The sequence below is a fragment of the Equus caballus genome, chromosome 1 (assembly GCF_041296265.1).
Source record: "Equus caballus isolate H_3958 breed thoroughbred chromosome 1, TB-T2T, whole genome shotgun sequence".
Taxonomy (NCBI): domain Eukaryota; kingdom Metazoa; phylum Chordata; class Mammalia; order Perissodactyla; family Equidae; genus Equus; species Equus caballus.
Window position 1 is genome coordinate 24,617,001 of NC_091684.1, and position 26,738 is coordinate 24,643,738.

Here is a 26,738-nt window from a genome sequence, read left to right on the forward strand (position 1 = left end):
TTATGGTTTGCTTGAGGAAGCAAGCTCACTGTCAAAAGTGTTTTAATAGCCTTTGATTTACTTTTTAAGTGCTTAGTAGGATGATTGATGAGTGTTTTGAAGCTGATCACAGACTTGGGAGAGATGAGAATTCACTGCTGTCTTCCCCCTGACTGGATGTGTGTGTTGGTTGGTTCAGTTTGGGGAGAACTTACAAGCAGAGCAGGGACTCAACCTGCATTTCCTTTTCTCTGTGAGAGGCCAGTGGCTCTTATTTTTCCCTTTTGTCACCTAAAAGAGTATGGTTTTGACACACAAGGGCATTTCTTAGGCTTCTGTCTCTCAAATGCTCAGTTCCAGTAGCTACCCACTGAGTGGGAATAGAGTGGCCTGCTCTGGGGGCTTCACCCCTGCCTTCAAGACTTACAGGAAAAATTATCCTTCTATGTTAAGTCATGAACTCAGCAAGAACCAGCATTCCATCTTGCATGCCTCTAAGTCCTGCTGAAAAGCAAACCATGTGGGTACAGCAGTAATTGGCTTGGGTTTCCATTTGTTCAGGCCATAATAAGTGCCTCACCGTGCACAGCACCCAGCAGGGTGAGCTGTGAAACCCCTCTCTCCTTAATAGACAGAATTAAGTTGCATCTCATCCTGTGCTCATTCTCCAAATCCCCAATGGCCAGCATAACTGAGAAGGCTATAGATGTGTGCTTTTCACATGTAAATACCATTGCCTCTACGTGTGAATCCAGGAAGTCAGTTCCTGGGTCTTTACTTAAAAGACGTTTAGATGAAGAATCAGTGTATTTCAGTTCCAGCAGCATTTTTCTTCCCTCTAAATCTAGCCACAGTGTTCATCAATTTGTTTAATAATGCCTGGGGAGCCTTTGGTTCCGGCATTGAATAATAAACGTTTGGAGTGCCCTCTGCTTTAAATACTTTCTAAATTTGTGTTCCCTTCTGTGCAAAAGACAAATTGACAGGAGGGAGACTTTCTTTTTCTCATTCTAAAGAGAATTGACATAGTGGAGTTTGTTTTAGTAGTGACACCTGGCCAAAGAAAAGATACTTCAGCAATATAGTGGCTGCATTTCTTTTTTCTTTTTTACTGCCCAGCAGCACTGCCATTGTAATAGAGGCTCAGAATCTGTCTATCAGAATCCTATATGAAGCTTTAAAAAAATTCAGCAGTGCAGGTCCCACACCTGAATGCCTGGGTAGAATCCAGGTACCTATAATTTAATAGCTCAGTTCTTCTTGTGCAACCAGAGTGGAGAACCCCAAAAGGATTACACTACCAGAAAAAGATTGTATAGCTCTCTAATTAATGTAATCACGCAGAGAGCAGTGGTCCTCAACTTGTGTGGACTTAGATGCTCTGGCCAGCATGTTGAAATGCAAATTTCTGGCCCACCGAGACTCTGATTCCTATAGGTGGGGAGTGAGGACCAGGAATCTACAATTTAACAAGAACTTCATGTGCAAGAAACAACAGGATCATCTCGTGAAAACGGGGAGCAGGCAGACTGTCAGGGGTTGTTGCTATTGTGTTTGCTTTTGTTTCATTTCTTATTTGGTAATCCTGACTTACAGGATTTGGTCAATTTAAGCACTTCATGGGATTTCATTTCTACTTCTCTCCACTCTCAGTAGGTGCAGCCTTAGTGTCTGGCCACGGTTAACCTAAAGCAGTGACTCCCAAGCAGGCTTCATATTTGAGGAGCTTTTAATATAAACTGATGCCCAAGCCCCTGCCTCCACCAAGTGATTCTAATTAAATTGGTTTGGGATGGGGCAAGACCAGAGTTTTTAAAAAATTTCCCCATGTGATTCTCATGTGCCACCAGGATTGAGAACCACTGGCCTGGAGAAGTGTGCAAAGCCACAGGAGTTCCCGATCAGCAGAGAAATGTGAAGGGCTCCACTGTGGCTGCAGGTGCTGACATTGCTAACTGGGGTCAGGTCTTCTGTCTGTGGGGACTGCACTGCCCAATATTGAGTTCAAGATCCTGGTTGCCTGATACTGGTGTCGTGAATCTAATCTATAGAGAGAATAGGGCTACAACTGTGTGACAAAAAAAAAAAAAAGAAAATCAAGAGAAGGAAAAAAGGAGATTTACAGGTTTGTTCTCCTTGATAAACTCCGAGGTGACGTTGATAATCTGTTGTATGACGATGGGGAATCCCAGTGTGCCACTGGCTGGCGGTGCACTCTCTTCTGGAACCCAGAGTGACACATCAACCAGGGAGCTTATGGATGAAGGAAACTCTCTTCCCTTGGAAAAGCCAGCTTCTTGGTTGTGGAAGCTTATCTACAGATAAACTCAGCAGCAACAAGTATTTCTTAGACATCTACTGAAAATTAACACTGTACTTGCACAGTGCTTTACAGTTTACACACTTTCACACACATTTTCTCCCTTGACCTTTACGTGAAATGAGGCAAATGAGGCCTAGAGAGGGTTTTTTTCACTCCTTTTTTTTTTTTTTTCAAACAAGGAGTTGCTCTTTTTTTCCCCCAAAGATTGACCCTGAGCTAACATCTGTTGCCAGTCCTCGTCTTTTTTTGACTCTTCCCCAAAGCCCCAATACATAGTTGTATATCCTAGTTGTAGGTCATTCTAGTTCTTCTGTGTGGGATGCTGCCACAGGATGGCCTGATGAGCGTACTAGATCTGCACCCAGCATCTGAACCTGTGAACCCCAGGCCAGCAAAGCGGAGTACGCAAACTTAACCACTCGGCCACGGGGTTGGCAAGGGACCTAGAGAGTTTAAATGATTTATCCAAGGGCACACGTTAAGAATATATCAGACAATAGAATGGGACAATAATTCAAGTCTTGTGATTCTGCTTCCAAATGCAGGTAATTATCATGGTTGGGACATGGATAGACATATTTAAAATGTTAGTTTTTTCCACTTATTTTATGCACATGAAGCAATGATTAATGGCACATCAGATATACAATGTCATGGTTATTACCTTAGATCAGGCCTAAGAGACATAGTTGTTTTAAAGAAGAAAAAGAAAATGAAGTGAATAATAGCACGTGTTATGGTCCAGAGATCAAGTAGAACCCTGGGGGTGGCACACTTGACCATGGTTGGGGCGATACTGCTCCAGTCACGCCATCATTGCGTGTGTATAGATGTTCTATAGATAATGCTCATTGGATAGGTTAGGTGGAGGAAAACTGTGCAGTGTAAAACAACTTACTAGAGCTTTGTTCGTCTTCTACGGGAGACACTTCTGTTAACTGATGTCACTGGTAGTAATATATCTGAACACTACACTTCTTGCAGTGCCTGATGGGAGAGAGAGATGGGATGAGAACTTGTCTGTGACTCTCTGTGAAAGGCGAACAGTAAAGAGAGTTTACTCTGTGCTAGGCACCTGATGAGCACCTTTCCTGTGTCATCTCATTAATGCCTCATGCAACCTCATGATCACCATTGTCATTAGCCACATTTTTTTTTTTTGATGATGATCAGCCCTGAGGTAACTGCTGCCAATCCTTCTCATTTTTTTTTTTTTTTTAGATTTTATTTTTTCCTTTTTCTCCCCAAAGCCCCCCAGTACATAGCTGTATATTCTTTGTTGTGGGTCCTTCTAGTTGTGGCATGTGGGATGCTGCCTCAGCGTGACCCAACGAGCAGTGCCATGTCCCCGCCCGGGACTCGAACCAACGAAACACTGGGCCGCCTGCAGCGGAGTGCGCGAACTTAACCACTCGGCCACGGGGCCAGGCCCCAATCCTTCTCTTTTTGCTGAGGAAGACTGGCCCTAAGCTAACATCCGTGCCTATCTTCCTCTACTTTATATGTAGGATGCCTGCCGCAGCATGGCTTGCCAAGCGGTTCCATGTCCATACCCGGGATCCGAACCAGCGAACCCTGGGCCACTGAAGAGGAACATGTGAACTTAACCGCTGCACCACCAGGCCGGCTCCATAGCCACATTTTTTATATAAAGAGACTGAGGCACAAAGGTGTGAAGTAGCTTACCCCCAAATGTCACACAGTAGAAAATCAGGTTTCTTATACCCACAGCCCAATTCTTAACTCCGTTCCTCCACCTCAACCATATTGACGTTCTACATATGCAGAGGGGGCAGAAGCAGACCTAAGTTTGGAGGGGGGCACCACAGAGAACAGAATTTTTATCTATTATATATTTAGAGAAGTTATTTTACTTTGCTAAAGTGGAATGGTGTGGCTAGAAAAAAATGCCAGTAAGTAGGTGGGAGTGAGTGAAAATTGCTAGAGAACTTTTAAAGTCATTTTTCCTGCCGTGATATACAACATGGCTTCCTCCCCACTGTGCCAAGCTCTGGAAACTTAACTCCCCCCACAGATTAGCAGCCACATCACAGCAACACCTGCACACATATTGTGCGGATGGGTATTGTTTGTTCTCTGTACGTATATGTGTTGTAGAGTGTGTGTGTGTGTGTATGTGTGCAGAGATATCAAGGAAAGGGGACTGAATTTCATGGATCAGAGGGAAGGGAACAGCTGCTAGAGGTAATAGGTAAAAGAGATGGAGAAACTAGCTTGGAGTTGGAAGTAATTTTGAAAATTAAATGTTCTCAGAATGCGTAAAAATTTTGGGAAGGATGTGGGATAAAGAGATGAAGCTGTTAGCCAGGCTTGATAAGCACAACCCACTACCCACTACCCTTTCTTCATGCAGTCATTCCTGGTCATTAGAAAAGGCAGCCCATATGCTATTTGGCAGAGGGGAAGTAGGGGGAAGACTATGTCGACTTCAGAGTTGATATGATGCCGTGGTCTGGGGGAAAAGAATCTCTCTCCATAACTGTGTTCTTGTGTGGGAGTCTGCATTTCTCTATCTTAGTTTTTGTTCCTGAATATATTGTCCCCCCTCTCTTGCCATCATTTTGTATTCTCCTACTCTTATAACTATAGCCACTTTGCAAGGAAAAGATGGTGACTTCTGACAAAAGGAAATATATTCTTTTCACCCTAGTGAAATCAGCGAGGGTCCTCAGCATGGGAGTGATAGATTGAGGGCAAGTGAGGCAGGCAGGCAGCCAGCATAAAATTGAATGCAGTCCTCAAAGGCCATGTGTTCTGTGGATTTTCTAAAGGCCTTGTCAGAGCCTCCCTCCCAAACACTGAGGGGGCTAGGATCCTACACTCAGGGAGTGAAGGTGGTAGAAAGGGTAAGATACTGCTTGCCTGGCGGCTGTTGTATGATTAGCTGAGGTGCACATCTCACGGAAAAGCTGAGCCTGGAAGGCATGCATACATTTCTTCCAAAGCATACCGAGGGGCAAGGAAGACAGGAAGGATACAAGTACTGTGAAGATGAAAAATGAAATACATGGAATTTTTAAAGATGATTGGAGGGAGAGGAGTTGGGTGGTGAAGGCTGAAGATTCCTAGCACAGACTTTAATGATTTCCTTAGATGCAGCTTGGGATAATTCTTGAAATCATACATGAACCACCCAGGAGCTGCCTGGAGGAGCTGAGCAGTGCAGGCTGCCTTCCTAGGATGGCTTCCATTGCCTTAAAGGGAGCAATTCTGTTGCAGAGTTCCTCCAGTGTTCAGGGTGTGCTGTGTGTAAGGGCTAGTGGGCCCTTGGGAAAGAATGGGCACTGTATCTCACTGAAGATGCATCCAGCTTGGGACTGGGAGGGAACAAACTCACCCACACAGTGAAATACTTCAACTGTACAGCTAAAGCAGAGAAGTACTCCCTACATCAAGCTCTCCAGCCCAGAGAAGGGACAAAATTGGTCGTTGGGATAAAAGAGGATCAATGCTAAGAGCTCCTGGAAGCCCTCAGTGTTGATAGGCAAGTTACACTATCTTCAGGTTTGACATCTAAATTCTGTGATTGTATTGTTCCTGAAACTTCTTAGTATAACTCAGTGGTAAGAACACTTATCCTGTATGTTGGATGTTTCCAAGATTGTTGGGAAGTTAGGACCAGGGATACTGGCATATGCCCACAGGTGATAACCCGTGGAACTATTACCTGACAATACTGGGGGGGAAATGCAGATACTTGAGTGTGACTATATATAAGCTGCCATACTAGGTACAGGGGGAAGGGGACAGAGTTACAAATACACATGTAGACATATAAATGTATGCATATAAATCATGATTGCCGACCTCTATAGTGAGACCTCTAAAAGAGAAAGTCGTTGAATAAGAACTCAAGGCAGTGTATGCAGGGAGTCAAATGATGGATCCACTCAAGACTTCAGAGGAGGGACAATGGTCTGTGGCTGTTAAATAAGCTTTCCCAGGAAATTTGGAGCCAGGACTATACTTACAGTATGAGTAGAGTTTCTGTATATGTGGCATAATCTTTTTTGACCTTATTCATAGTTAGGACAAGGGCTACTAGCATATGTCCACAGGTCATAACCCGTGGAACTATTACCTGACAATATTGGGGGGAAGCGCACATTCTTATTTTATTTTCATTATCAAAATAGGAATATCTTGGGGCCGACCCTGTGGCTGAGTGATTAAGTTCATTCCCTCTGCTGTGGCAGCCCAGGGTTTTGCCAGTTCAAATCCTGGGTGCGGACATGGCACTGCTCATCAAGCCATGCTGAGGTGGCATCCCGCATGCCACAACTAGAAGGACCCATAACTAAGAATATACAACTATGTACTGGGGGACTTTGGGAAGAAAAAGGAAAAAAATAAAATCTTCAAAATAGGAATACCTTTATTACTTTGCTCATTGTCAGAGTAACATTTATTTTTTAAATATTAGAAAAATGAAAGCATATAAAATCTACTGTAATCTCAGCACCCTAAAATAACGGCTTTCAATATTTGTATATATATGATTCTTTATTTCTAAATGTGTAAACACAAATAGAAAGCTAGTTTAATGATAATATATTTGATCTATATCCTTTATTTTTTCTCTTATCATGTGTACTAATCATATTTCCACATAAATAAATATCAATCTACATCATTTTAATATGTGGTAATATTCATTTAATGGATATATAAAAAAATATTTGTAGGTAATACTAGGATAAAATCCTTTGACATAGCAATTTCACTGCTAGGAAATGATAAGAAAATCTTGCAAAAATTCTTGCAAGCTGGGGTAAACAGTTGCTCCCCAGAATGGTTACACTGAGTATACACCTACCTACAAGTTACTTGAGTGCTGTTTCCCCAAACACTTGACAGAAATGGGTGTTATTCTTTTTCCATCTATGTCCATCTGCCAGCTTGGAAAGAAGGCATGGTGAAATGGCATTGTTTTGGTCTGTATGACCTTTATAATGTCTGGAAGCCAATTCTTTTGTATTATGACAAGTTGGTCACTTGGCACATCTCTCACCTGAATACTCAGTCCCTTCCCCAGGGTGTTACAGCTGAACAAGCCACACTCTGTTGATTAGAGGTCCTTTGGGTCCAAGCAGAACATTGCATTTCTGTGCTCTGGCTTCTCATGTTTCTATTTAAACCAGACTCACCTGTTATTATAACTTACAGTTGTGGAAGCTAAGTGTTTCCCCAGTGGAGAGAAAGGCGCTGACATGAGATAAATAAAATTGGGGCTGTAAGAGGATAGAAATATACGTAGTTATAACCTCAGAGACAGTACAAAGAGGTTGCGATAGATGATGGGAGGGACTGACAATAAGTTGTGACATTGTTTTAAAATACTCTAGAGCTTCCTAACTCTAAAATTCAGCATTTTCAAGGTTAATAGTAGAGTTGGCTGGCATTTGATATAATTCATCCTTCAGACACATAAACACACATATGCATGCACGCATGTACATGTGCGCCAATGCTTGTGTTACAGAAGAGGAAAGTGAGAATCAGAGAAGTGGAGTAATTTGAGCAAAGTTACACAATAAATTATTGGGAAACCAGAGCCCTGAGCCCCTAGGCTTGTAGGCAAATTGGTTCCATTTTCCATGATAATTGACCATTTTAATTATAAAATTACTTGGAGAGAAAATAACATATTTTTAAATCACTCACAAAATAGCCTTACACTGTAGCCTTTTTTGAGGAAAAGGAGAGAGAGAGAAGAAGAACTAATAGTTTGTTAACTTTTAATAATATTGCCACATAATTCTGGTAAGATTTTCAAATTTTTCTTTATTACATTTTGATAATATCTATTTTTTTAGAAATGTATTTATTTCACTGGCATAGATGGACATTGAATCATATTGATGTTTTATCACTATCAGCATCAAATTAAATAGAGGAATTTATATGTTATTTACACACTGTGCATTTATGTTTTTCTTCTCCAACTTTATTTATTTTTCTGTTAATAAATTCAACACATTCGTATATTAATGTTTACTATTAATATACTACTTATATTTCCCTAAGAAACAACAACTGGATTTACTGAGAAATTTTAATTTTTTTTTTTCTCCTCTCTAAGTCATTGTTTCCTTCCTTATTTTTATTATTTCCTTCTTCCTGTTTTTGTAAGGATTGTGGTTACTATTCTACCTTCTTAAATTTAATAATTACTTTTTTAACTTTTATTTTAACTATTTAGTTCTTAAAGCGTTTGAGGTTAAACGTTTATTTTACCTGCTCAGTGGAGTTGTGGTGTATCCCATGTTTTGATAGTGTTTGCATTTTCATGAGTTTCTAAGTAGTGTGTAACTGTAGTTTTTTGTTTTGTTTTCTTTTGTTTTTTGCTGAGGAAGATTAGCCCTGAGCTAACATCTGTGCCAGTCTTCCTCTGCTTTATATATGGGACACCACCAGAACATGGCTGACGAGTGGTGTAGCTCTGTGCCTGGATCCAAATCCACGAACCCAGGCCACTGAAGTGGGGTACGGCAAACTTAACCACTACCCCACGGGGCTGGCCCCTGTAACTGTAGTTTTTATTTCCTCTTTCATTCAATATTTCTTTTGGGAGAATGTTTTTAATTTCTTAGTATAACATTGCTTTTATTTAAAAATTTGTTTGATAATCTGATTTGACTTCTTGAAGTTAGCAAATACTGTGGCTCAGTACAGAAGTCATGGGGCCCAACTTTCCCCCTTATTCTAGACTAGATGTCTAAATACAAGTTGGCCAAGAGGGACCTATCAGTCAGACTCATCTATGGGATAAGTAGGTAGGATTTTTCCAAACTTGGCATCGTTTAGCTGTAACCTTTCCCACCTCTATGGCTGTGCATCTTTCTTTGATTTTATGGGTTTGTCCAAGGGAGAGAAGGGAGATCTGGGTGTTGTTAAAACCCTGAAGTTCTATCAAAAACAGTTAATGGTCTATTTGAAGTCTCAGTGTAAGCACCCAGGGGACTTGCCCTCCACTCTCCTCTCAAGCCCAGGAGTGTGATCTGTCTTACCACTAAACTCCTGTGGTCATTAGATGCATTCCTCTCTGTGGCACTTTTTGTTTTTCCTCTCCTGGGGCTAAGACATTGATATATGGATCTGCTCTTCTCCACTAGAAAGTAAGCTCCTAGAAGGCTTTTCTGGGTTCTTAGATGTCTTGATATAGCCCTGAGCATATACCATGCTCATAATAAGCACTGAATAAAGGGTTTATTTTTTGAATAAACATTGAGACCAAGTTTAAATTTTAAACTTGATGTCAATTTGCTTGATTTGGCGAATTTCATTGCCACCTATGAGACTGGTGGCAATAGGCAGAGCTCTATCTTTACTGTATGGAGGATTTCCTTGGTGTCAACTGTTGAAAATATTCCAGGGAGAAATTTAAAAGAGCTGGATGATATGCGTGTTTCCAGTTGCAAATATGTGAACATAGGCAATGTCAATTAAGTTTTCTGTGCTTAATCTATAAATAAAAAGAAGCTATGTTTTCCTAGTGCTAAGAGTCCTAATTTCTAGACTGAGTCAGAGCTGGAGGAAGAAGGGTGATTTTTCTAAGTTATTACAAGGCAAACAATGGCAATGATGCAAAACCCATCACTTGTCTCAGAGAGACTGCAGTAAACAGGCAAATAAAACTATCTAGTTCTAGGCATGCAACCATGGACATACATTATGAGATTCGCAAATATCTGCAGTCCAGCCCCTAAAACAAAACCAAACAAATGAAGAAAGGAAACCTTTTCTCAAGCTAATGAGAAATCTCATAGTAAGTAGGATTTGATTTCTTTGTCCCACTGAGAATGTTGTTATTAATGTAAATTAAAGGTAATTAAAAATACATTTGGTTTGGTTGTTGCTTTCTCATCAAAATTTGCATTGTTTCTTGTCTCTGAGAAAATCATGCTGAGTCAGTTAGGTCTTCCAAAATAAACAATTTTCATTAATTTACAGAATCTTAGGCAAAATTGTTAAGGGATGATGGTGTGGTAAATGCACACAGAGTCAAGTCACAATAGGATTGTCTTGGATTGTATTTTTTATCTTGTAACAGTTATTGTGTCATAACTCTTAGAGATGACAAGATGCAACTGGAACTCACAGTAAACCTCTTCTTTTTCAACTCAGGGAAGCAGTTCGTTACCAGATGTATGGCCTTGGCTTTGCTACTTTATGCCTCTGTGTTGCCACCCTAATTGAAACTGCAGAAACAAGTGCCTTCATAGGGGTCCATGAGCCCTTAGAATTAACACATTCCCATTAACCATATAACTTTCCAGTGGTGGACATTATGACTGAAAACATTAAAATGGAAGGGAAAAGTAGGCATGAACCACCAGATTTGGAAGATGAGTTAGACAAAGGAAACAACATAAATTATTTTGTTTATTTCACCTGCTAGTATTTCTTCTTGATTTTTGGCATCCTGTTTTGCAGGAATAACCACCCATAGATTCACTTCCCAGGCATAGCCAATCTATATTTTAAAATAACTTCACATAAATATAAAAGTTACGAATATATGTTGCAGAAAGTTTGGAAATGTTATAAATGTAAATAAGAAAATGTCACCCGTAATCCCATTACCTATTATAATAATTATGAATCACTTGATGTGTCTTTTTCCTGTCTTTTTTTCTGGTTTATTAACATTAAAGAAAGTAAGTTCATACCATGTATAAAATTATAAACCCTATGCTTTTTAAGCTTTATGTATTATTTTCCATGCTGTTTTGTAGCTTTTAAAACCTCAAATATTAATGTTATTTTAAGTATCTAACATACCGTTGAATAGTAATTTATTTATTTTTCTTCTTTTGGTTGTCATTTAGGTGATTGCTTTTTAATTGGCTATTATAAATAATATTGTAGTAATTTTCAGGACATATTTTTGTTGTGTGTACATATATGTGACTGTGATTTTTATCCTTAAGGCAAATCCATAGGAAAAAAATACTGGATTAAAAGTTAGGGACTATTTTAGAAATTACTGGTTCAAACTGTAGGGTCTATATTAAGGCTTCTATTATAAAAATGTCAAATTAATTTTCAAATATGTCCTACCAATTTATACTCCCACTGACATTGTACCAAGTGCTTATTTTACTAAAGTTACACAAGCATTACACATTATCTATTCTAATCTTTGCTTAATATTTTGTAATAGAACTGAAAAACCTCATTTTTAAAACTTTGTGTATCTTTGATTGCTTAGGAACTTGACAATTTTAATATGTTCTCCTCCCTGTCCTTCATGTTGTAGATAAATTTCTGTCTCTTACATACCTTTCTACCTTGTCTGGTTTTCATTTAAAAAAAAGTCTAGGGGCCAGCCCCATGGCCCAGTGGTTAAGTTCGTGTGCTCCGCTGCGGCAGCCTAGGGTTTTGCTGGCTCGGATCCTGGGTGCAGACATGGCACCGCTAGTCAGGCCACGTTGAGGTGGCATCCCACATGCCACAACTACAAGGACCCACAACTGAAAATATACAACTATGTACTGGGGGGATTTGGGTAGAAAAAAGCAGAAAAAAAAAAAAAGATTGGCAACAGTTGTTAGCTCAGGTGCCAATCTTTGGGGGAAAAAAAAAAAGAGGGAGTAAAAAAAAAAATCTATGGAAATATATTTTGCTTTGTGTATTGCGTTGGGCTGCTTTCTACTTATTGTCGTTGGATCCCTCATATCCTGGGTGATCACCATGATGGCAACACTGTCCCTGAGACTTTCTGTAGCGATCTCTGTGTCTGGTCCTAACATTCTCTTAGGGAGAGAGTTTAGTTTGCAACTGTACTGATTTGCCAGACTCATCTCTTTTGGATTATCTTTTGGATAAACCTTCCCCAGAGGGCGGCCTTTGGATGAAGGGCACCATTTGCAACTGGGATGTGAACTTTTCAATTAAAGACGTTAAGAGCCAGCCCTGATAGCCCAGCAGTTAAAGTTCAGTGTCTTCTGCTTCGGTGCCCCGAGTTTGGCCCTAGTACCTTGGGCCGAGGTGCAGAAGGTACTGGGGCTTTGTTGGGGGTGGGTAGAGGAGGAGGAAGATTGGCAAGAAATGTTAGCTTAGGGCAAATCTTCCCCTGGGGGGAAAAAAACAGCAATTTTTTTTAAAATAGAATGTTCAAGGGACCAGTGGAAGACCTAAGCTGGTTCTTAGTTCTTAGAACAAAGCTAGAAAAAACCTGATGCCTCCTACTTATGGTAGATTGTCCTTCAATTACCCTCTCCAAAGTTAACGGAAGTTTAACCTCAGCTTCCTCATATGTGTAATAAGGATAGTATTAGTTCCTACTTCATAGAGTTATATAACTGTTTTTAAACTTTAAAAGAAAGGTAATATCAGATACTGCCTTGGTTGAGTTCCCCTAGAAACAGATTCTGAGTGTAGGATTCTGGCACAAGTCATGTCTTTGTGAGGTGATTCCTGGAGACAAAATTTGGAGAGTGGGGAAGTGAGACAGGCACAGGAAGTCAGTCAATAAATGGCACGTTATCAATCCAGTCAACACTGTTGATGATTGGAGCTTCATCTCGCTGCGGAAGTCTGGGAGTCAGTGTAGAACTCGCACCCTTGAGTTATCCTAGATAAGGGGTGAGGGATTTAGATTATTTTTATATCAACTTTTATCAGTCATTGATGAGGGCTGCTGCAGGGGGTGTTAATTCTCTGGCACCTCCTGCCCACCTTTGCAATCACTGAAGGAGAGGGTGGTCCTGCAACCAGAGAACAGCCATAAGCAGTTGGAAGTCAAGTTATTAATACGTTATAGTGGTGAGACCAACGAGATGTGGGTAGAGAACTGGCAGCTTTGCTACGATTCCAATACCAGAGAGACTAAAGATCCCTGGAGAGTCCACACCTGAACATTGCTGTGATTGTCATGCCCTATCTCAAAACATGCAATATAACTTCTGATTTCAATTCTATTCAACACTCATTGTTGCCAGAGACTGTAGAAGCCACTGGGGATATAATGACTTAGACGTAGTTTCTGAACTCAAGTAGCTCACAATCTTGTTATTACAGAGGAATAAGCCAACAAAAAGTGTGATAAGTGCACAGTATTGCAAATGCAAAAACAGGGTATGAAGAAGATTCATAGGAGAAACAACCATGAGAACTCGTGAGGGGAAGCCACATCTGTTTAGTGTGTGGTTTGGAGGATGGTTCCAGTAGAGATGACCCTTCAGCTTCCTTTTGAGATATGAGTAGGTGATAGCCTTTCAAAGAAGGAAGGGATGGGCATTCCAGGGAGAAAATCTATATAATATAATGAGCAAAAGCATGGAATAGTGAAATAAGATGGCATTGCCTGGAGTTTACAGGTACTTCCATATACCTGGAAGGAAGAGTTCATTTGGTCAAGTGGTAGTTGTTGAGTCTAGAGAGCATGCACGTGCCAGGTCAGAGAAGACCTTGGGAAAGCCTTGGGGAATCATCGAAAGACTACCGAGAGAGCTCTTTGAGTGCAGTTTGGAAGATACTTCGTAGAAATGTGATCCTGGAAGCAACGAGCATTTCAGGGGCAACTGTAGAAACTTTAGCAAAAACGTAATAAGCCTGGTGGCAGGATGGATTTAAGTAAGAGTAAAGAGTTGGAATCAAAAAGATGTGAGGTAGGCCATAAGGATTGGGGGTAAAATGAGTGAGATGGAGCAGCTCTGGATGATTTTCAGGATTTCATATTAGGTAGCTGACTCCATGGTTATGCCACTCATCGTGTGGGCACTGGACAGAGAGGTTGACAATCAAGGGGATGGAAGACTTGATGTTGTAATAGGGCAGGGTGTTGCTTTCTTAACTTTCTTTGGTATCCACCATTCCTTCCCTCCATCTTCCCCTATTCGTGCCTAGTTGAATCCTCAGTTGCAATAGAGCATATTTCACTTTTCTTGCCAAACCCATATTGTTAAATCCCCAGGGCTCAGTGGGAATCCATACAGAGAACTTTGTGGTGGCCACTTGAGTTCATGCATAGACTGAAAGGAAGAACAAATGGGTTGAGATAGGGTTAGTTTATAACTACTACAGAGAAAATGTGGTTTGGTCATGGATTCTCATCTCAGTGGTACCACTATCTACCAGTAGGGCTTTGGAGTGGGTCCTTCACCACCTGAAAAGAGTGTTTTGAGAAATGAATGATATAAGGAGTAAAATTCTGCCTGGTAACTTCTTAAGGACCATGTAAATATGAAAGCAATTGATTGGTAAATTAAGAGAAAGATTAAGTAAAAAGCCAGAACTACTCTGACAAGAGTAATCAAGACCATGCAGTGGGTCCCTTACTTATGAACTGGGGACATAGTATGAATAATTATACTTTAAGGTTTGTGGGAAAAGGTGATAATAAAGAGAAAGGCAGACATGGATGGCTTAGAACAGAGAAAGAAGCCATCAGAATGATAAATAAAATCAGGAGCAGGTTCTTTGAGAAAAAATAAGGAAGAGAAAACAGAGGAAAAGAAGAATGACGTAATCAGGCTAGCAGCCCCACATATCTTTCACTCCCCCACAAGTCTGACTCTGGCTCCTGTCAGCCACACCACCCACATCTTCTCAGCAGTGTAACCTAGATCTGCACTCTGAGAGCCACCTCCTGGCCCCCCACGCAAAAATCCATCTTCTGATCAGTGACAGTGGCCATTTGTTTGACCCTGGGAGGGTGGATTCCTCTGCCACTCAGATTTTGGAGTGGTTGGGCTGGTTATTCTTTCATGAATAAACAGAAGAAAAAGATTATGGATGTGGGTGGTTAACTAATTCCTAATCTACCTGTAAAACTCCTGCATAGAGCCCAGCAGAAGGACAGAAATCCTGCTGAAGGCGTTGGCTGTCAGACATCTAATTAGATGGGAGGCTGATTAGCAGGCTCAGTGCTGTAGGTGGGTTTATTTTAACAGTGTTTGGGACATCATTGGGCAGAAAAGCAGCTGATTGGTATGGATTTAAAGAACTCTGAAGAGCAAAATGACAAGACTGGAAGTAGAAACATGGAGACATTTTCAAACCTTTCTATAAAAGAACCAGAAGGATAAGAGGCTTTCCCAGTGCTCTAGGAGCTCGTTGAGATGGCGACCACAGCATTGCTCTTTTGAAGTTACCTGTGCAAATAAACATTGTTAAGTAGGATTTTCCATTTGCAAGCTACAAGAACTAACTTTGGCTGATTGTACTGAAGGGGAAGTTACTTGCAGGATAACTCGTGCTTAAAGAATCAATAAGGGTGAATTCCAGCTTAAGAATGAGTCATGTCCAAGCCTGAACCAAAGGGCTGGAAAGCACGAATTTCAGTAACCCATCAGGTCAGGATGCTGAAAGCAAATGTCCAAACTCCAAGTGTTTCTCCATGCTTATGTTTTTCACTTCCAGTTCAGAATGTTGGGCTAGAGTGCCCCATTGGCTAAGCTTTGGTTACAGGATCACTCTGGCCCTACCGAGTAGAGGGAAAAGGATTCTGACCCCTTTGAATTCCAGAGAGAGAAGCAAACCCCTGTTTTTAACCATCTCACTCAAGACCCTTCTTAGGGGTGGAGAGGTAATTCTCTATAAGGAATTTGGATGTTGGGAAGCAAGAATGGGTGTTGAGACACACTCACTCACTCACCAAGGCAAATTTCCATTGTGGAAGTGGTATGGAGGTGGTAGAAAAGTCTAACCGCCAACGTTGATTTTTTTATGATGGGATTGTCAAATATTAAGATTTCAGACCAAAAAGGAATGAATAGAAAAGGTACATCCTTTTTCCTGCGAGACATAGTTTAAGGGTAAACTGAAAGATAGAAAGAGGATTACAAAGGGCAGCAGCAGATCGATCGTGGGCAATCAAATCTCCTCAAAACCTTCTGACACTTCTCAGCCCAGGCACATAAATAAAATGATATTTGGGACTTACACGATGGAAATAGAGTGAGTAGGGCGTCAGAATACCTGAGCCTGTGACCTTGAGTCATTTTGCCTTTCTCTGTGAACTTCAAGAACACTGAGATCCAGCTCAAATATCTGTAATGGGTGGGTGTTTTGGTTGGAGAAAGTTTCTAGTATGTAGAAACTAGGCTGTACATCTAATATGTATACGAAGTTCATTTTTATCTTTTTCTAAAATTATGGTAAAAAACATTTACCATCTTAATCATTTTTAAGTATACAGTTCAGTAGTGTTAAGTATATTCACATTTTTTGTGAAATGTATCTCCAGAACTTTTTCATCTTGCATATCTGAAACTCTATACCCATTAAGAAATGACTACCTTTTTTCTTTCCCTCCCCCTAACCCCTGGCAACCACCACTTGACTTTCTGTTTCTATGAATTTGACTACTTCAGATTCCTCAAATAAGCAGAATCACACAGTATTTGTCTTTTTGTGACTAGCTTATTTCACTTAGAGAAATGTTCTCAGGGTTTATCCGTGACGTAGGATATGACAGAATTTCCTTTCTGTTTGTTTATCCATTCATCCATTGATGAACGTTTGGGTTGCTTCCACCTCTTAGCTATTGTGAATAGTGTTGCTATGAACATGAGTGTGCACATATCTCTTTGAGACCCTGCTTTCAATTATTTTGGATATATTCCCAGAAATGGAATTGCTGGATCACATGGTAATTCTATTTTTAATTTTTTGAGGAAGCTCCATACTGTTTTCCATAGTGGTTGTACCATTTTATAGTCCCAACAACAGTGCACAAGAGTTCCAATTTCTCCACTTCTTCATCAACTACATTTTTATCTTTTAAACAAAACTTACACTATCTAAAAGTCACAGACCATGTATGGAAGAATTACTGAGTGTCTAGCATAGGTGGAGATCCCTAAAATGCTGTTTTATGTCATCCTGGGAGCCCCAGAGACTTCAAAACCCCTGCTACAAAGGGATGGGACAGAGAAAGCCCAAGAGGGACGTGTGGAAGGTAAATAGGAAACCATCTAACTTTGTGATCTTAACTGAACTGCTCAATGAACTAAGATGAGTACAGTCTAAAAGCTTGACTAGACCAAGTTTATAGAAGTATCGCTGTCAGGATTTCTCCCAGCTGACATCTGGATTTACATCTATATGATAAAAGCTAATATGTTGGAGTACTTACAAAAAGAAGACTCATGTAATTCTCTCAGCAGCCACATGAAACACGTGCTCTGATTATCCCCAATCTATGGGTTGAGAAAGCTGAGGCCTGTGGAAGAACAACCTGCCCACATTACACTAACAGGGTTTCTGAATCCAGCCAGAGCTCTTGGCCCTTCCTCCAGAGTTTGGGGTTCTTGGTAATGCCAATAAGGTAATAAAATAACAAATCACTTTTTGTTTTACCTGTTTAGAAAGCTTTGGTTTGCTAGTATTACATATATCTACACCTAGATATAACTTGGTTTGAAAGTCATGAGCAACTACTTGTCTTGGTGGAAATGGTCAGATTGACAGCTCTCTCATAGGCTACACCGATTTATTCTCTGCAACCTTTGTAATCCTGCATTGGAGGTTTCCAGCGTTGCTGCTGTCCGTCTTGGGTTTATTTTTGTAAGTCCCTTCTTTTAAGGACCTGGCCTGAGATCACCACATCTCATCTAATAAAGATGGTCTCTCCAGCCTATATAATTGCTTTAGACTGCTCTCAACGTGGATTGGAACTAGTGACTCAGAAGAAATGTTTCCTACACAGGACATGTAACAGTACCCTCCTCCTTCCCTCACCTTCACCACATGAGCCTTCCTGTTCTCCCTCTACACATACTACACACATCCACACACACACATGCCCCACTAACTCTCCATATGCTCACAGATTTCCCCAATTGGCTGTTCATTAAGTTATATTAACTGTGGAAATAAAATATGTCATGTGATCAAATGCTGTTAGGTAGAAATGAATTTGCCACCTGCTGCTTCACTCCTGCCCCTCTGGAAAATAAAAGGAATTGAATTGGCTGAGAAATCCCCCTGACTTGTGTTTTTTTTTTTTTTTCCTCCTTTAAGAAGCTTCATGGGAGAGAGCCACAGCTGCAGTAAGTCACTGAAGGTCCATCGCTGTTATTAATGAAGAATGTTTATGCAAATAAAAAGCTCCATGTTATAAGATAAACTTCCTGTTGACTTGCAAACTCATGTTTTATATCAGAACTGAGGATGTATTCAACCTCATGCTGCTGGCCTGACGAGCTGGGGAGATAATTACCCACTTTTGAAGACTACGAAGTGTTGAATAAAAATCTTTAGTTTGTCATATGAGCTGAACTCTCCCTTTTACTCTTCCTTCTCCTATTCTTTTCCACTCACATTTTTTTTTTTTCTGTGAATCTTCTAGGAAAAAAAAAAGAAAATTACTTTTCCTGGCCGTTTGAAATTGTCTGCAGTAATTTTCTACTTATTTTTAACTAGAGTGCAAGCAGCAAGTGGCAACAGCATCTTTTCATTTGAAGGCTGTTTAGGGATGTTTGCAACTTTGGGTGTGTAAGATTATATTGCATTACTTTATGTCATTCATTAATTCATTTTATCCATTCCATAAATAACTGTTGAGTCCAGTATATGCCAGGCATTGTGCTAGGTGCAGATAAAACATTAATGATCAGACGTGTACATAGCTAGCTCTTGTCCTTATGGAGCTTTTAGGCTAGTAGAGAAGGAAAACAATAGATAAATATTAAATATAAATAAATATTTTAGGCCAAAATAAGTGTTTCTCGTTCATTTTGTTGACTTCATACATTATAACCTTTTAAAGTACTTATTGAATGTGACCAAATTTGCTATCTGATGACAAATCTCTGTTCTTGGGTGAGGGTTGGGGGATCGCAGTTGATAAAGTTTCAAGTGAGTCTTTTTTTCCCGTGATTTAATTGAGGGAGTTTTAGAAACTATCAAAAAGACAATAAAAGATGTTCGTTTGAAATATGGAGTTCCTTACGTAACATATTGTGTTAAACTGGCTTTAATTTATCTAAAGCCCTTTAGAATGTTAATACTATACCCTATGATCCCTAGAAGAGTAGGAACTCTGCTTATTTATATTTATATCTTGCCTGAAGGAGACTCCTTGAGAGATTGTGGAGTAATTGGAATGGACATATAAATGAATGAGAAAATGGATGGATGAATCATGGGCCTTGATAAAGTCCCAACATATGTGCCTACCACCTTTGTTATTCAAGTTTAAAGGCTTTCAACTGTGAGAACACTTTGGTAAATGCTGGCATGAAATAGTGAAATGTGCTAGGTGTTCTATAGAGCATAAGAATGACACAGTCCCAGAGCTTTCCCAGCTAATACAATGACGTGATTGAGGACATTGTTTAGGGACTATTTGAAATGGGTGAACAGCCACATCTGTTTAAAATAAATCAGACTCTAGGTGACTTAGAATAAAAGGTTGTTTTCGAATCAGAGAAATAGCATACAGTTGCAATCCTATTTGAACTGTTGCTTAATTCTAGGGTCACCAAAGAGTGTCAGTGACCTGTTGACGGGTATCCTAGTTGATTTGGTTACAGGGGAAATCTTGGTCTATTTCATTCAATTTCACATCTGCAGGCAGCCTAGTTGCAAACTCACTTGGGGTATAAAATTCAAGGAGGCTTTGCTCACAGATATGGAGAAGGCTTTGGAGCAAGCGTATTGATGGTCACATGTAAATGTAGTCTGGCATAGAATGTTAGATTTGGAGTGAACTGGTCAGAATTAGGCAGTGTTGATGCTTACCAAATTGGGAAAGCTGTAGTGGAAGGAATGGTTCATCTCCTGCCCAAAAGGAAATGAAAGAGCAACATATCTCTTAAGTGAGTTAGACATGGGAGTAGATTATAAAATAAAGCTAGAGGCTTTTTAATTCTCCTTTTTGTCTTTAAAAAAGAGTAATGGATGGATTGGTTTAATTGAAGCTCTAAATTAAGACAAAGTCTGTGATGTTGGTTGTGTTTTGGTCTGTTTTAATCTGTTATTCTGTGTAATTGTCAAAGAGGAAATCATTATATTCCATTTAAAGAAGACCCAAATGGAAACTTCTGACTACTTTAGTATATTGCTGTGAGTCAATAGAACTGTAAATTCAAATCTGTCTGCTCCTTCATGTATTTAGCACCTACTGTACACAGACATTGTCATTTATTCTGATCACTCTATCAACTTTATGCTAACTTGTTTATGTCTCATCCAAAAATAATTATTCTTTAAATTTCTAAGGGGCCACTGGTTAATAGTGCCATTTACCAGGTGCACTGTAAAAACAGCTTCCTACCCCCTCCAGACCAATCATCAGCTTGATTAATTAATTTAATCAAACACTCCAGTGTGACAGTTCATCCTAATTAGCTAATAATATTCTATTTCTCAGCACCCTTGGGACCTAGATAGTTTTGTTGCGTAAAATAACACAGTCACCATGTTGCCTTTCTATTCCTGAAGGCCTGGGGGCTACCCAGATGTAGGATGAGTTCAGAAGAGTGTTCCACTGAGAGTGACTCAGAGAAGAAAATGGATCATAAATAATACTTAAAGAATAACCCTTGAATCTGGAACACGTACTAAGTACTGGCCTTTTTGCTGGAGCAGTTATGGCCTCAATGCTCTGAACTCTGTTTCATAGGACAACTTATTCAATCCCTGTTGAGATATGGACCCAAGACTCTACTGTTAGCATAGTTGTCCAGAAAAAAACAAAAACAAAAAACTCATATAACCACAAATGGTCCCAGTAACTGGCAATCTACTTGGGTTCATAGTGCCACAAATGGGGCTAGTAACTAGGCTCTTCCCACCGTAAGCCTAGAGTGGATTTTGTTAATTTCAAAGCTGCTGGTGAGTTAAGAATTGAGAAAACTTCCTTAGGTTTCTGTTCAGCATTCTCCCCTAGTAGCCCACTGATTTATTTGGCCATCTTGTGTTCCTTTGTCTTCCTAAGATGTCATCTAGAAATGTTTTCCCATTGCTAATACCTCTCAGGGCTGATTTTACATACTCATCACCAGCGATCACATTTTAATTACATGGGCCTTTGTTTTGTTTTCTCCTTTTTAATAAGGCTGGCAGAGGAAATCTTCCCCTTTCTGGGTCTAATCAGCTTGTCAGATCAATTAAGGTAATTGACAGCAGGTTTATCACATTCCTTAATCAGGAGTGTAGCCATTTTATTAGAGGAAAACAATCCCCACATAATTTAGAGATAGAAAAAAAGGTTCAGTCTGTATAAATAGAGGGAAAAAGAAAGGCAACCTGAAATGTCAGCGTACTGAATGAGAGAGGGAGATGGGATGGAAATATAGCCCAGGGTCTTCAGAGCCGGGTTCCATCGGAGAATACTGCAGCGGTCCCCAGAACCGAGTGTGCATCAGAATCACCTGGAGTGATTATTTAAAAATTTAGCTTGCTGCTTCCCACACGAGTAATTTCAGTAGGTATTTGGTAGAGCCCAGGAATCTGTAGTTTTACAAACAGCCCAGATGGTGTCCTCTGCACAGTGCACTTTGGGAAACATTAGTGTAAAGGTATCCAAAGAGCAGAGTGTCCTAATATCAAACCAGGCCTAGGGCTGTGCTTCTTATCCTTTAATGTGCCACCAATCATCTGAGGCTCTCTTTCATTAGGGGTGCGTGTGGTATAAGGCTATTCCTAAGAAGCTCTCAGGTAGTAGTGCCATTGCCACTGGGCAGTGGAATGCCCTTGGGGCGGCAAGGCCCTTGAACTTTGGTCTGTTGTTCTTGTTTCCCCAGAGCTGTGCTGAAAGAGGAGTTGGCAGGGACAGTGGCCGGTTGTCTGCCCATTAAAGCTGCTAAAAGTCATAAGGCAAGGAGGTCGGGCCTTCTCCCAATGTCTGGGCTGCCCAGGAAACCAGAGTATGAGGCTTGGTCCTAGGATTTGTCAGCCTTCTGTCTCAAAAAGTAACATCTTGACTTTCTTCATCATTCTCTGAAGCTATAGAAGGATTATATCTAATTTCTGAATATATAACACAAAGGCAGGCATTCTTTTTTTTTTAATCTGTCTCCCACTCAAAGAGTTTATTGTAATGACCTTGATGTTTTTCAAATAATTATTCTCCAGTAGTTCTTGTGGCACATAGGCCTTTCCCTAAAAACAGCAACTTGGAATTTTAAATACGTTCAAGTTTTCCAGATGCTTGCACATCTGCAGTTTATTAATTTATTGAATGTGAGTTCTGTTTTGTTCCTCCAGCGCCTGACACAATGCTTGGAGTGAGGTCTAGGACGCGGGTTCTTCTACCTTTAAGAGCTTACAGTGTAACTGAGGAGATAAGACATCATTCCATGCTTGGTATCATTGGCAATATTTTTCATTTTATATGCAAATAAGATGTTCATTCCAGTGGAGAGTAGGTTATTTCTATCTGAGATCGTCTTTGAAGTGACACTGGAAGTGGTCATGGAATAAAAACCCGTGAGGCCAACTAAGCAAAATATCCCTACCCTCATTTTAACTAATGTAACCAAGACTAATTCATTTCCCAAAAGTAAAGCTAGAATTGGAGACTTTGATTTGAGAAATCCCTGTTGGTCATCTACCATTTCCAGGTGCTCAGCAAAATCCTGACACTATATTGGTGGTAAATGGGGCATCCTTGATTACTTCCCAGTGTTGCTCATCGCCTCCATCTTTTGACTTTGTTTCAGCTCTATTTCTACCATGGAAAAAAAGAAAAAAAAAGGCTCTAACCTCCTTAAAAAATGGCTCCTTAACCACAGCCCTCAAATACCTCTGATGGTTGAGCAGGCCTTGGTCAGCTTGGTCTTATTAAGGAGGCTATGAAGTTAGAAGGCTGGAGACCCTACCTGTTTATTAGGCCACCATTATTTTATTCTTTCCGTTCATTCTATAAAATGGATACCACCTCAACCAGCTTCTGAAGAGTGGAGAAGTATTTGTGTCCCATGTGTTTTCCTCTAAGAATCCAAAGAACGTCCTCAGATTCTATTCCGTTTATCTTGGTGACACCATGGAAGGCAGGGAGGAGCCACCATTGTTCTCATTTATAGCTGATAGAACTAAGGCCCAAGGAGTTGGGAATTTCCTTCCTGTCATCCAATAGGTCAGTGATAGAGGAAAAATTAGAAACTTGTCCTGGTGAGCACATAGTTTATGGCTTTTTCTACTCAACCACTCCATCTTCAGATATAGTGCTTCTGTACTAGAGAGAAAGAACACAGAACTACAGGGTATTTAGTAAATTGCCCACACTTTAGGAAACAATGCATTTGTAATGAAAATTGTAGTCATTTAAACGTTACAGAATGTAGCTTGGGAAAGTGAATCTCTAAAGCGTTGAACACTAGATTCTATTTCTCTTTTAGAGTGATTCTGTAAGTGTCACACAGACGAGTATTTTGTAAGCTAATTATTTGTGCTACTAATAAGGGTTTCCACTTATTGAAAGGCTACTATGTGCTAAGCCCTTTATATCTGCCTTTTTTTTTTTTTTTTTTGAGGAAGATTAGCCCTGAGCTAACATCTGTCAATCCTCCTCGTTTTTTTCTGAGGGAGGCTGGCCCTGAGCTAACATCCGTGCCCATCCTCCTCTACATTATATGTGGGACACCTACCACAGCATGGCTTGCCACGTGGTGCCATGTCCACACCCGGCATCCAAACTGGTGAACCCCAGCCGCTGAAGCAGAACATGCACACTTAACCGCTGTGCCACCGGCCTGGCCCCTATATCTGCTTTTTTATTGGGAGGTTCTGTTTAAATTTAGAGTCTCATGACTCTGTGCCACAGTAATAACATTTTTCATTTTCCAATAACCCTTTAATCCATCTACGATTACTGAATGTCAGGTATGATTTTTGCCATCTTGATCTCTATTCTTTTTAACTCAAAATACTATAAAGATGATGGTGTGAATTATTGCTGAAATCAAATAGTGATGTTATCTCAAAATGGTGTAAATTAACACATTGCTGCTTTCATTTTCCTTTTACCTTAACAATAGTTACATAGTTTTAACAATTTATTGAACTTATTGAAATATTGCAATCATGATCAATTGCTAATATTGATATTAATTAGCATTAATATATTAATACTGTCTTATGTGACTCATAAGTGTCCATTGGTACTTTACTGGTGTTTTTGAATCTATTTGTAAGACCTGTTGTAACTGGTATTTCTACCTCGTTTCAGAAGGGTTTGACTCTTTGGTCTCTGCAGACCACTATGTTTTCAAGGTTGTGGGCCTCTCCTATGTCTCTGGTCATCTCTTTCTGAACATTCTCTGTTTAGTGCCTGGCATGGCCCTGGACACATGATAGCTTAATAAGTTAGCCTCTGGCTGTTGAATCCGACTACTCCAGACCCGGCTTTGCTCAGTTATTTGAATTGTGTAATAAAGCTGAGCTTCCGTGTCATGCTTTGCAAGTAGGTGCTTCCCCTTAGACCTGCCTATGCTTTCGGACCTTAGAGGTTCTAAGTTCTGGAAAGGGAACGTATCTGCTACATAATCTTTTTGTACGCTTGGAAGTCAGTACATTTAGTTTACTTCTAATGAATGATACCTGCAGAGCAGCTACTCAGGATCTTTAATAACATCCATCCTTCTTTCATGACCGGCCTGGTAAGTTGAGTTGCAATGACCTGAGTAGATCGATAGTAATCACAGGGTGCTTGGAAAGGACAGCCTCCTGTATAATCTGGAGACAGCTTAGTTAAGTGTTGCCACTCAACCCACGAGGAGGGAGTCAGAGTGTGTGTGTGTGTGTGTGTGTGTGTGTGTGTGTGTGTGTGTATAATGTTTGACTTTAGGGATTTTTAACAAAAAATTCCACATGCTTCCATGACCTTGTCTTCCTATTTAGTGGAAGATAAGCATGTAAACAATGCACTGAGCGTGCCTGCTTCCCCTCCCCTGAGGCTGCCCTTCACGTCTTTCCCCCAGTGGTGCTCAGGGAAAGCCTTATTAGTTGTTAGATTTGCTGAAACAATGAATGTGGTTTTTTTGTAAGACCTGCCAAATCTCAGTCCTTTGCTGCTGACCTCATGGGCAAAAATTGTCTTTAGAGGTTTGGCCATAAGATCTTTTCTTCAGAGTAAATTATGAACCATTTAATAATTGAGGACCAAAAAGCAGAGAAAACCAGGACATCCAGTCCTATTTGATCTGAGACTGACCTGAGGAAATTGAAAAAGAATTCTTTTTTTTCTCTCTCTTTTCTCCAGGCTCTCTCTCTCTTTAAAAATTTGTATTATCTTTTTAACAAAATATTCATGTAGAATGTCAAAAATTATAAAACACAGAGAAGCAAAAGAAAAAAATGAGCACCCCTAATGCAATGACTGTAGCACTACCTGTCTGTATATCTGTCTATCTAAATTCAGTGTTTATGATATCTTTTCTGTACCATAAAGTTTTCCCCAGAAACCCAAACCAACATAAATTTTCTGCTATCTAAAACACAAACAGTCAGGCACTGCATAATGACATTTTAGTCAACAACAGACCCACATATCCGACGGAGGTCCCGTAAGATTAGTACCACATAGCCTAGGTGTGCAGTAGGCTGTACCAACTTTGGGTAAGTGCACTCTGTGATGTTCGCACAACCATGAAATCACCTAACAACACATTTTTCAGAATGTATCCCTGTCCCTGAGTGGCGCGTGACTGTACTGTCTTCAGCATAACACGGGAACCATGATTTTATTGAACTTTGTCCTTGATGATGATTACTTCTTAATTTCCAATTGTTCAGGTGTTTTTGTATCCACTGTAAGACTCATAAGATTCAATAAGGGCTTAAAACCTCCCCCCACTTCTTTCCTCAGTAATAGATATTCAAATGCTTGTGGCCTTGAACTGATTTTAATTATCCAGTAAGATAATGTTTTGTTTTGGTTTTCCATTACCATCTCGAGATAGCTTTTTAGTATGAAAAAAAATTCCACCTCATGAATAAATAAATATTCAGATCTTAAAAAATGTTCTCAGTTGTTGTTTTGGGTGGTTTTCCTAATTGACAACCACTGGTGATATTCAGCATTGAACGTGTGCTCCAGACAAGTGGAGGAAAATTTAATTTGGTATGGGCTTTGACTGACACATGTTAGAAATTGACCTTTTCAACAGAAATTTACTTGGAAGTCCTAAGCGAAGCTCTGCTTTAAGCTAAATTTGTCACCAAGACGTGATTAAATTCTCTTAAATGTAGATCAATTGCACATATTATTAATGGGAATTGAAATCTCCCTAAATGGTGTCCATAAATTTAAAAAGGAGGGAAAAAAAAGGATGTGAAGGTTAAGGTGCCTCATCCTCGAAGTGGTTAATCTTGTATCACCTCAGAACTCTGTTTGGGGTAAAGAAAGCTGTCCATTCCATAGCTGGCTGTGGCTAGACTCTTCAGAATCTTGTATAAAGAGATTAAATGCTAAGTTTTTCTTATCACTGGAATCCAAGAGCCACACATCTCATAGCAC

General features: G+C 40.0%; 1 protein-coding gene across 9 annotated transcripts in view; it reads left to right on the forward strand.

Moving 5' to 3' along the window:
• The window catches only part of SORCS1 (sortilin related VPS10 domain containing receptor 1), a 484,049-nt gene that overhangs the window by 214,850 nt on the left and 242,461 nt on the right, over window positions 1-26,738 (forward strand). For 2 of the 9 annotated variants that reach the window (XM_070260962.1, XM_070260954.1), the window contains exon 1: window positions 23,259-23,357. The exons of the other annotated variants lie outside the window; for them this stretch is intronic. The gene's annotated coding sequence lies outside the window, so the exon portion shown is untranslated. Of the gene's footprint in view, window positions 1-23,258; window positions 23,358-26,738 lie in introns of those variants that run through there. 9 annotated transcript variants of the gene reach the window in all.